This window comes from Nannospalax galili, unplaced genomic scaffold, assembly GCF_000622305.1.
Source record: "Nannospalax galili isolate Female #2095 unplaced genomic scaffold, S.galili_v1.0 scaffold385, whole genome shotgun sequence".
NCBI classification, from domain to species: Eukaryota; Metazoa; Chordata; class Mammalia; order Rodentia; family Spalacidae; genus Nannospalax; species Nannospalax galili.
Window position 1 is genome coordinate 1,796,609 of NW_008354956.1, and position 11,804 is coordinate 1,808,412.

The 11,804-nt window shown below is 49.2% G+C and overlaps 1 protein-coding gene across 1 annotated transcript in view; it reads right to left on the reverse strand.

Moving 5' to 3' along the window:
- The window catches only part of Gpr4 (G protein-coupled receptor 4), a 16,092-nt gene extending 4,921 nt beyond the window's left edge, over window positions 1-11,171 (reverse strand). The window contains exon 1 of the mRNA XM_008852042.2: window positions 11,078-11,171. The gene's annotated coding sequence lies outside the window, so the exon portion shown is untranslated. The remainder of the gene's footprint in view (window positions 1-11,077) is intronic.
- Between the last annotated feature and the right edge of the window lie 633 nt (window positions 11,172-11,804).

Genomic DNA, 11,804 nt, shown 5'->3' on the forward strand with positions numbered 1-11,804 from the left:
CAGCACTCCCAGCCTGGTCTCCAGTTCCAGGGGATCCAACGCCCTCTTCTAACCTTTGCAGGCATTGCACAACACCAGTGTACTTACATATATGCAGGCAATACAGTCATACACATAAAAAAATAATAATAAATAAAATATATTTTTTTAAATGTGAGCCACCATGCCCAGCTGGCTTCCCAAAGACCCAATACTCAGAGCAGGTTAGCCCACACCTATAATCCCAGCATTTGTCAGGTGGAGGGCAGGAGGAACAGAAATTCAAGGTCATCTACTGCAAATCAAATTTGAGGCCAGCCTGGGCTACATGATAATCTGTCTCAAAACAAACATTGGAGGAGAGCAAGGGGGCTCAGCGAGTAAGGGTGCTTCCTGCCAAGCCTTAGGACCTGAGTTCAATCCCGAGTACACACATGGTGGAAGGAGAGAACCAGTCCTTCAAGCTATCCTCTGATGTCTCCATGTGCAACCTAGCAACCATACACATACACACACACACACACACACACACACACACACACACACACACACGCACACGCACGCACGCGCTCACACACATACACGGGCATGCGCACACAAATAAATGAATAAAGTGTAATACAACAAGCAGACACAGTGTATTGAGCCTGTTACATAGTAGACCCTGTTCAAAGCACATCCTTGGATATTATTTATTAATTTTCCTTAAGAATCCCATGAAGAAAATGGTTATTTTCCAGATTGGACAAACTGAGGCAGGCTTTTTGAGACCTGTCCAGGGTCCTGATGCCAGAGGGTAGGAAGTCTCTCTCCTTCCTTTTTCCAGCCTCTGTTTCAGTTTCCAGAGCAACTGGACATAAAAGGGACTGTGGGTGACAGCAGGATGGGGGAGAAGCTGCCAGACAGGGAAAGGTTCAGGTCAGGGAGCAAGGGGAAGCCTGGGGTCGGTGCCAGCAGGGAACACAGCCCTCACAGTCTCTTCCCTCTCCTTTCCCATTGTCCACAGCCAGGATCTTTGGATCCGTCACTTCCTCTTTTCTGGGAAGATCTATGAGTTCAGGGCAGAGAATAGTCATGCACCAAGCCCCTGACCAGTTTCAGGGTCTATGGATCTCTCTCTCTCTCTCTCTCTCTCTCTCTCTCTCTCTCTCTCTGACTGTCATGTAGCCTAGGCTGTCCTGAAAATCAATATGTAACTGAGGATGAACTTGAACTCTTGATCTTTCTGCCTCTTCCTGAGTGTTGAAATGACAAGAGTATGCCACCCCCAAACCTCCTTCCCCATGCCCCAGTTTATGCCAAGCTGAGAATGGAGTTCAGGGACTCATGAATGCTAGGCAAGCACTCTACCCACTGAGCTACAGCTCCAACCCCTCTGTTTCTGACAGGATCTTTATTTATAGTCCAAGATGGCCTCAAACTCCAGAGCTTCCTGCCTCTGCCTCCTGAGTGCTGGGATTATAAGTATGTGTCACCAGGACCAACTTTAAATAATTTCCCTTTATCTTTGTACCTTTTTGTTTATGTTTATTTAATGTGTATGAGTGTTTTGCCTGCATTCAAATGCACTTGTATGTACAATGCCCACAGGGACCAGAAGAGGGCATCAGATCCCTGGAACTGAAGTTATGGATGGTTGTTAGTACCATATGTGTGCTGGGAACCAAACCCAGGTCCTCTGCAAGAGCAGCCAGTGCTCTTAACTTCTTGAGCCATCTCTCTGGCCCTCATTTTCCTTTAATCTCAGCATGCAGGAGGTGGAATCAAGTAGATCTCTGTGAGTTCCAGGCCAAATTGGGCTACATACTAAGTTCTAGGCCAGTCAGGGCTACATACTGAGTTCCAGGTCAGCCTGGGCTATATAGGAGAAACTGCCCAGTGTTCTGGATAGGATGATGTGAAGGCTGAGAAGACACCCCTGAAAAATTCCCAGGAAACACTTTGAGAACCACAGGTTGAATCTACTGGACAGAGGAGGAAATTGCCATGTGGAGAGGGAAAGGATGTGTACACATCACAGTGAGTCCATGAAGTTCCCTGAGATCCAAGTCTCTTTCCAAGGGAAAGCCCTCCTGCCTCACCTGCAGAAGAATCTGAGTCCATACGTGTGTGTTTCACCCCTGCTGGCTCTACGCCACCATCACTGCCCAGGGGCCGGAGAAGCACCATCATTGCAATCTATCTGATAGTCTATCTGATAGTCTATCCCTTCAACTCACTTCACAAGGCAGCCAGGGAGATCTGTCTTTGGAAACCAGCCCTTGTTCATGAAACACTCCAAAAACTTCCAAATAGGCTTGCAGGGAGCTAGGGGCATGACTCAGTGGTAGAGCACCTGCCTATAACCCCCCAGTGAGGGCCTGGGGTGAGACTCAGTGGTAGAGTACTTGACTGGCACGTGTAAAGCCCTAGGTTTAATCTGTGATATTTCAAGAAATTGTATAGACTTCAAAAATTGAAACTCTAGGGCTGGAGAGATGGTTCAGCAGTTAAGAACACTGGCTGTTCTTGCAGAAGACCTGGGTTTGAATCCCAGCACCCACATGGCAGCTAACAACCGTCTGTAATTCCAGAGGATTCAACAGTCTCTTCTGTCCTCTGAGGGCATTGCATGACACATGTACACTTACCTACATGCAGGCAATACACACATACACACAAAAAATAAAAAATTGAAAAAAATTAATAAATAATCGAAACTCCATAGCTAGGTGTGGTGTTGAAGGCCTTTAATTCCAGTAGAGACAGGCAGATCTCTGTGAGTTCAAGGCCTATGGTCTACATAGTGAGTTCCATGACAGCTGGGGCTACAGGGAGACCCTGTCTCAAAAAGACCAAAAAAAAAAAAAAAAAATCAAAACTTCTGGCACTTGGTGATAGGTAACAAACTCTTCCTGACCGACCTCTTGCCCACTTTTCCCTGAAGCAGGCTCAAAGCTAATAACCTTCCTCCAGCACCAAGCCCTTCACCCTCCCCCTCCCCTCTAGCTGGCCTGAGCCTTGTTTAGGTCCTCCTCCACAACCTCCATTACCTCTTCTCTCCCTAAGGAGTCCCCTCACCAATTTCCCACCACTCTCAGAACCCTCTCTCCACATCATTTTGTACCTGGTTCGTTTTGTCTGTCTAGAATGAACACATGGGGAGACAGGTACCTTGTACATCATGTGGACTGTCCTATTACCAGTATTGACAGACCATGCATACAATAGGTACTCAATAAGTGTCTGGGCACAGAAGCCAACACCCTGGCCAGCCTCTCTCCCACTATGGCTCTCCCTCCCCTCCCCCTAGACTATACCCTAGGCTTCAATAAGTCCAGCGGGGCGGCGGGGGGGATGGCAGAGGAAGAGGCTGCAGGCAGTGAGGCGCTTAAAAGGGCAGGATCCATCCGCTTCCTAACTGACTTGCAAAGGTCAGGCTGTGTCCTGTTCACTGAGTCCTGCCCCCTGTTGGGGTCTTTAGACACCTGCTGCTGCCAATCCAGAGCTGGAGGCTCCTGGGTCCCTTGGTGATGGGGGTAAGAGGAGCTTGTTCCTGACCAGACCAATATGAGCCAACCCAGCTCACTGTCAATTAAAACCTCCAGACCCAAGACTCCCTAAACCTCTGTCCTTTCTTTCCTCTTCTCTCTGTCCTTCTGTCCCCCTAGCTTTGGTCCTTCCTGTCTGTCTCTCTCTTCCATCTCTTCCCCACTTCATTTTGTGACTTAAAGGGGATTATTTATTATTTTTTCCTCAGGACCCAAAGGAGGGGTACAGTCTTTATCCCAATCACATCACACATGGAAATCTTTGGTATCATCTGTAAAATGTGCAGTATTTGGGGCTAAAGTATAACTCAAAGACAGAATGACCTAAATTACCAGGAAGGAGCTGGGGGCCATTTCTCAGCAGTAGAGTGCTTGCCTCATGTATGTGAGCTCCTGAGTTCAGTCCTCAGTACTATAATCAATGAATCAATCAATCACAGTGGGTCTGGGATGTAGTTCACTTGGCAGAGTGCCTGCCTAGCAATGCATGAAGCTCTAAGTTTGATCCTCAGCACCTCATAAATTAGGCCTGTTGGCACAGGTCTATAATCCCAGACCTTGTCAGGTGGAGGCAGGAGGATTCAAGGTCATCCTCAGCTATGTAGAGAGTTCTTGAATAAATGAGACCCTATCTCAAAATTTAAAAACAAAAGGGGCTGGAGAGATGGCTCAGCAGTTGAGAGCACTGGCTGTCTTGCACAGAACCTGGGTTCAATTCCCAGCACCCACATGGCAGTTAACAGCTCCAGTTCCAGGGGAATCTGACGCCTTCTTCTGACCTCCATGGGTATTGCACAACACAGGTATACTTACACATGCAGGCAATACAGTCATACACATAAAGATAAGAAATTAAATGTATTTTTTAAATTTTTATTTATTTTTATTTTATTTGTATGCGTGTATTGCCTGCCTGTAGGTAAGTGCACCCGTGTCGTGCAATGCCCCCTATCGGATCCCCTGGGACTGGAGTTTCGGACAGTTGTTAGCTGCCATGTAGGTGCTGGGATTTGAACCTGCGTCTTCTGCAAGAACAACCAGTGTTCTTACCCACTGAGCCATCTCTCCAGCCCAGAAAAAAAATATTTTTTAAAACTGAAAAATGAGTAAGTAAATGAAAGGGCTAGAGACATGGCTCAGTGGGTAGAGTGAGTGCTGCAAAAGCAGGAGGACAGGTCCCAAGTCAAAGCAGACACCCGTAGCTGACACCTGTAACTCCAGCACTGGTGGGGCAGAGACAGGTGGCTCTCAGGAGCTCACTGGTCAGCCAGCCAAGCCTGGATGGCAAGCTCCCGGTTCAAAGACAGATTCGCTCTGTCTCAAAAAAAATAAGGTGGAGCCGGGCATGGTGGCGTACGCCTTTAATCCCAGCACTTGGGAGGCAGAGGCAGGTGGATCTCTGTGAGTTCAAGGCCAGCCTGGTCTACATAGTGAGTTCCAGGACAGCTAGGGCTACAGGGAGACCCTGTCTCAAAAAGACCAAAAAAATAAAAATAAAAAAATAAGGAGGAGCCCAGCATGGTGATACAAGGTTTTAATACCAGAATAGGGAGGCAAAGGGAGGCAGATCTCTGTGAGATGGAGGCCAGCCTGGTCTACATAGTGAGTTCCGGGCCAGCTGGAGCTACAGGGGGACCCTGTCTCCAAAAACCAAATAAATAAATAAATAAACAAACAAACAAACAAATAAATGGAGAGCAATAGGGACAGGTACCGAGCATTGACCTCTGCTTATGTGCACACGCACACACACACACGTACATACAACACACACATACATACAAAATAAATGCACTGTTTGAACAATTCTTATTCCATGGATACTGGAGGACTGAAAAAAGAAATGATTTTTCTTTTTAATGTGTATGAGTATATTGCCTGCGTGTAGGTGGGTGCATTCATGTTGTGCAGTATCCGCAGAGGTCAGAAGAGGGTGTCAGATCCCCTGGAACTGGAGTTACAGACAGTTGTTAGCCACCATGTGGGGTGCTGGGACTCAAACCCAGGTTTTCTGCATGAGCAGCCAGTGCTCTTAACTGCTCAGCCATCTCTCCAGTCCCAAGAAATGAATGTTTTGTAATGGGAGGAGGGGCCCTCAAGGGAGAACTAGGTGTCCCCTAAAAGCCCTCCCTCAGCTTCCAGGTCCCTGCTGAGACTGGACTGGGTACACAGGCAGCGGAGACATTCCTGTCAGCCAACGGAAATGAACTTCCCATTGCTAATTTCCTCCCAGGGAGCCAGTCTGGCACCCACCCATCTTGTCCTCAGCCTACCTGAGTCTTGGGGATACTGGGGATGGAGCAGGGCAGCTCCAACAGACAGAGAGACAGACAGACAGACAGACAGACAGACAGAGATAGGGAAGCAGGCTTCTCTTCTTTCTTGCCTGACATCTGGCCACCATAACCTCCCCCCAGGTCAACACAGAATCTCTGATTCTTAGAATTCTCTCTGAGCTCGTGGTGACAGGGGTGCAGATGGGGAAACTAAGGCCCAGAATGTCAAGGTACTCCTGACTTTCTGGGGACTCTGAGATCCCTTTGAGAATCTGTTAAAGATAGGAACTTCCTCGACCCAAAAAAGCAACCCCAAGCTGGGCGTGGTGGTGCATGCCTTTAGTTCCAGCACTTGGGAGGCAGAGACCAGAGGATCTCTGAGAGTTAAAGGCCAGCCTCGTCTACATAGCAAGTTCCAGGCCAGCTGGGGCTACAGGGAGACCCTGTCTCAAAAAGACCAAAAAAAAAAGCAACCCCAGAGGTTGGCTCAGTGGTTAAGAGAGCTTGCTGTGAAAGAAAGGACTTGAGTTCAAATCCACAACACCCACATAAAAGCTGGGAATGGCCAAGTGTGCCTGTAACCCACTGTTGAGGGGTGGAAATAGGTAGAACCTGGGAGCTCCCCGGGTTCAGCAACACCAAGTCTTAAAAAAAGGGGGGGGCTGCGCTGGAGAGATGGCTCAGCCGTTAAGAGCCCTCTTCTGATCTCCACAGCATTGCACGACACAGGTGCAGGCAACACACTCATACACATAATTTTTTTTTAAAGAGGGGGAAAATAAATAAATAATAAATAAACAAACAAATAAATAAATAAGAGCCGAGCATGGTGGTGCACGCCTTTAGTCCCAGCACTTGGGAGGCAGAAGCAGGCAGATCTCTGTGAGGCCAGCCTGATCTACATAGTGAGTTCCAGGACAGCTGGGGCTACAGGGAGACCATATCTCAAGAAGACCAGTAAACAAAAAAAAAAAGAAAAGAAAAAGAAAAAAGAAGAGCTGGAGAGATGGTTCAGTGGTTAAGAGTGCTGGCTGCTCTTGCAGAGGACATGGATTTGATTCTCAGTACTCACATGGCAACTAACAACCATCCATAATTCCAGTTCCAGGGGAATTCAGTGTGTTCTTCTGACCTCCGTGGGTATTATTGCATGACACAGGTGCACTTACATACATGCAAACAATACACTCAGATAAAAAGTAATAAATACTTTTTTTTTTTTTAAAGAAAAATAAAGAACAAAGTGGGGCATGATGGCGCTGCCTTTAATCCCAGCATTTGGGAGGCAGAGGCAGGGAGACCTTGTCTCAAAAGGACAAAAACAAAACAAAACAAAAAAACACAATCTGATATAGGAACAACCTTTTAAATAAACCATGATAATTTGCTGAACTTGAAAAAAAAAAAAAAGAGCAGAGAAGAAGGAAGGAAAGAAAATCAGTCTTCTTCCAGCTTCTGTACACAGTACACATGTGCCTATACACCACACACACACACACACACACACACACACACACACACACAGAATGACCCATCATCAGCTGCCGAGCCCCAAGTGAGATCAATGTTATTTCCTTTAGACTTTGTTGGTGAGGCACACCTGCAAATCTTACGCCCTCCTCTCCTGATTTTGGAGAAACAAGTCCAAGCACGGTGCAATATGTTGGGGGGAGGGGTGGAAAGACTGATTTGACCCTAACTCCCTACAGGCCTCAGCTGGATTAAACCCCTACCCCCACCAGGTATCTCCCAAATCCAGCAAGGCCCAAAAACATGGAGGATTTGAAAAAAGAAAGGGAAGAAGCAATGGAGCCCTCCCTTTTATCCTCACATCTCTTAGCCCACTCACCCGCTTTGTTTCTGAAGCACTAGCCTTACTCCCCCTCTTTTCCTCCACTATGGGCTCTGCCCTCCCCCCCAATCTGGCAACCCCAGGGGACCGGCCAGCTCATTAGGGCTGAAATGTGATCAGCAGTCTCGCTGCCCACCTGGCGCCCTGGCAGCGGCCGGAAACCAGGGGCAGGGAGCAGTCAGGACACTCACTGCTCAGCTGGGCCTCAGTTTCCCCATTTTTACTAAAGAGTGTCTCTAGTCCCAAACCACCGCCCCCATTCTGCCCACACCACCCAGCAGGAATATGGAATTCTTAGAACTACCCTGACATTCTAGATTGCAAACATAGGCAAATCCTGCTGTCCCTGGCCTGCCCAGTTCTGGCTGCAATGTTCTATTCTAACATTCTAGAGCTTTGATTCTTCTCTTTTTCTGTTATTAATATCCTCGCCTTTGCAAGCACGCACCCTTGTCAGTTTCCAATATTCCAGGCGCCTCACATTCCAAGATTCTGAAGTTCTATTGTTAGAACCCTCTATGATTTAAAAAAAATATAATAAAAAAACATTCGATGACTTTCATACACTATTATTAAACCTTTGGTGATTTTTATCTTTTTCCAGAAAATGAATGCATGTTTCCCTTTTCATTTTTACAAAAATGAGAACCCACTGTAAATAGGTGAACTCCGCTTCCTCTTTCCCCCCCATTTCTGCTCTTTTTTAAAAAAACATTCTAACAGGATGAATTCTAAGATTGGGCCATATTCTAAAATATTGAAAGTTCACAGAGGAGTGGGGGTTCAGGATGGTTGATCATCAACTCCACCTGACCCTCCAAATGATATTCTCCCCACTGAGTTGGGGGAACCCTAGGAACCCAGGCTGCTTCCTACCCCTTGCTCAGCGGTCTTGCCGTCGTCCCTCCCTGTTCACACCAGCTGAGTTATTATTTGTCTAGACACAAACCAAATTATAGGCCCTGTCCTGAGGGAACAGTGGGCTTTGTGGGGAGGGTCAGGAGATGGAGGGGAGGTGGTCAGGGATGGGGGGGTAACTAATTCCCTTCTCCACCCCTCTCTCTGATAGCTCCCCCCCACACCTGGGGCCACTTCCAGTCCTTTTCTCCCAGCACTGTTAGAAATCTTTTGCTGTTAGAAATCTTTTGCTCCCAGCACTGGGGAACCCTTCCTCTGGCCTCCAGCCATCACACTCACCCTGGCATCGCTCCCCACTCACTTAAAAGACCTTATTCTCCAGATTAATCTGACTTAGTGGTGGCAGAATTCAGGTCTCTGGATATGGTCAAGGGAAGCTGGGTCTCCTGATATGGGCTGCGGCCAGATGAGAGTCTCAACACCCCAGGCTGACAATGATTCACTGTGAGCACCAGAAGCTCTGGTGCCTCAGTTTCCCTACTCGTGAAATGGGAGGAGCTTGACCCAAATGGCTCCCACAGGCCCTTGGAAGCACACAGCGATGAATACAGCAAACCATCAAGATTTCAATGCTGATCTTGGAGTGAAGGCTTGGAACATCCTGAGGGCCTCTGGTTGGATGATGGAGCTGAAGTTTTCTGTGCTCCCCTCAGAGGCTTTAACATCCTGGGTTCTTCCAGTCCAGGGTCTCACTATGCAGCCCAGTCTGCCTCCAATTCGAGATCCTCATGTCTCAGCCTCCCAAGTGTTGGGATTACAGACATTTGCCAGTATAAGAGCTTTTACTTTTTGTTTTTTTGTTTTTTTTTTTTTGGTCTTTTTGAGACAGGGTCTCACTGTAGTAGCCCCAGCTGACCTGGAACTCACTATGTGGACCAGGCTGGCCTCGAACTCACAGAGATCTGCCTGCCTCTGCCTCCCAAGTGCAAGAGCTTTTACTTTTGAGGCAGGGTGTCATGTAGTCCAGGCTGGCCTTAAACACCTGATCTTCCTGCCTCCATTTCCCAAGTGCTGGGATAACAGGTATGTGCCACCAAGCCAGGCTCCAGGGCTCCTGATGCTATGATTCCTGGAGTTCTGGGAGCCCCACCCCCATGCTCCTCCCTATGTTCACACCAAACCTGAAGTCAACTACCATTCAACCTCAGAGACAGAGCTAGTCAGTTTTGGGTGTGGTTACAGCTGTTTGGGGGACTCCAAAAAAGGGTACTGAGGTGTTCCCCGCTTTTCCATCTGTGCCACCCAAACAAATCCCTCAATGCATATGCAGCCGAGGATGGACACACACACGCACACGCACGCATACACACACACACGCACACGCATGCATACACACACACACACACACACACGCACGCACGCACGCACGCGCGCGCGCGCGCAGCTTTAGGAATTCTAGAACTGTCCCCTCCAGCTGGTTGTGGGGTGCGAGGTTCCAGCTCTAGGGGAGAGGAGTGCGACAAAGCAGGAAGGAGTTAAGAGAGCCCCAGCCAAATCCTGGGACAGAGGAAGTGGGGGAGGAAGTCCACCCCCCAGCCAGGAATTCCTGAAACAGGAGGGTGGGGTGGTGGTACCTCAAAATCCAGGGATGACTACCAAAGGGGTACATGGGTCAGAGTGTCATTCAGAGTGTACTTGCCTTGCATCACAATCCCACTGTCCCCTAAGCCAATCCTAAACAGCTCCACAGCTCTGAGAAGTCTCAGAAGTCTCAGAATTTAGAGGGAGATGACAATGGGGCTGAAGGCGCCCCATCAGGGTGAGAGAGGAGAGAGAGAGAGAGAGAGAGAGAGAGAGAGAGAGAGAAAGTGCAGCCATCCAAATAGAATGAATCCCACATCAGACAGGCCAAGCCAGCCAGGGATGGAGGTAGAAAGGACCCCCAGAGATAAAATAACTGGAGCCTGGTGGTTATGGGCCAACACCTGTAATATCAGCACACCGGAGGGAGGCAGGAAGATGGTGAGTTCAAGGACAGCCTAGGCTGTATAGCCAGACACTCTCTCAAAATCCGGTGGGGGGGGGAAGGTCGGGCATGGTGGCCCACTCCTATAATCCCAGCACACTCCAGGAGGCTAAAACAGGAAGATTGCAGTGAATTTGAGGCCAGCCTGGGCTTCATAGGAAGTTCGAAGCCAGCCTAATCTGCACAGTACGACCGTGTTTCAAAAAATGAGAGAGGAGAGGAGAGGAGAGGAGAGGAGGGGAGAGGAGAGGAGAGGAGAGAGGGGCATGCAAGGGGCCATGGTGTGGGGGAGGGAGGGAAATAAGGAGAGGGATGATGGTAGGAGTTGGGTGGAGAGAAGAGATCCAGAGAGGCAGGGGATCCCAGGGACCCCAGGTAGGGATGGGGAGAGATGCAGAAATGGTGTGCGGGGCTCTGCAGAGCTGGAGAGAACGGCGCTGGGAGACTGAGGCAGCTGAGTGGGGAAGGGAATCCGCAGGTACCGAGGGCTGTGACCCGGCTACCCAGAGGTCTGGCCGACAGCGGGAGGGAATGGGGATGGAGGGTCAGCACCCACCTGCTCCGCAGCTGGCCAGGGCGAGCTGGTTTCTCCGTCGGCTGCGACCTGGTCCTGGCTCTGCACCGTACGAGGACCCGGCGGGCGCCCCCCCCGGGGCAGGACAGCAGTGACAACCCCTGGCCCCAGGCTGGAGTCGGAGCCCAGGCCCCGCCCCGGCCGGGCCCGCCCCCGTTAACCCCTCCTCTGCCGCTCTCCTGCACCCCACTAAGTCCCCATCCTGCTAGGAAACTGACTGGAAATCTCACCTGATGCTTCAGAGTCCAAAGTTGGGGACCATTAACCCCTTTCTTATCCTCTCCAACTTAAGCCCTCATTTGCCTGGGACCCTCCTTCACTAATATTTGGTTCATTGGAGACCGCCACCCCCCTCCCGTCCTCCTGCCCTCAGGCACTAACTTCTGCCTGTCCCCCTAGGAGATTGAGAACAAGGGCGGGGTGGGGCGGGGTGGGGCGGAGATCTGTTAAAGGGTTGTAAGATGGCTCAGCCAGTCAAGGAGCTTGCAGTCAAACCTGGTGCCCTGAGTTCTAGTCCCAGAAAGGAGAGAACCGACTCCAGAAAGTTGTCCTCTGATCTCCACACCAAACAGTGCCATGCACACACACACCCAATAAATAAATAAATGTAAAAAAAATATTAAAGGGCATCTGTTAAGTACCACTGCAAAGATCAGGGCTACAAGTAAGAATCTTGTGGGCCAGACTTCAGACAAGTACTGTCCTCTGC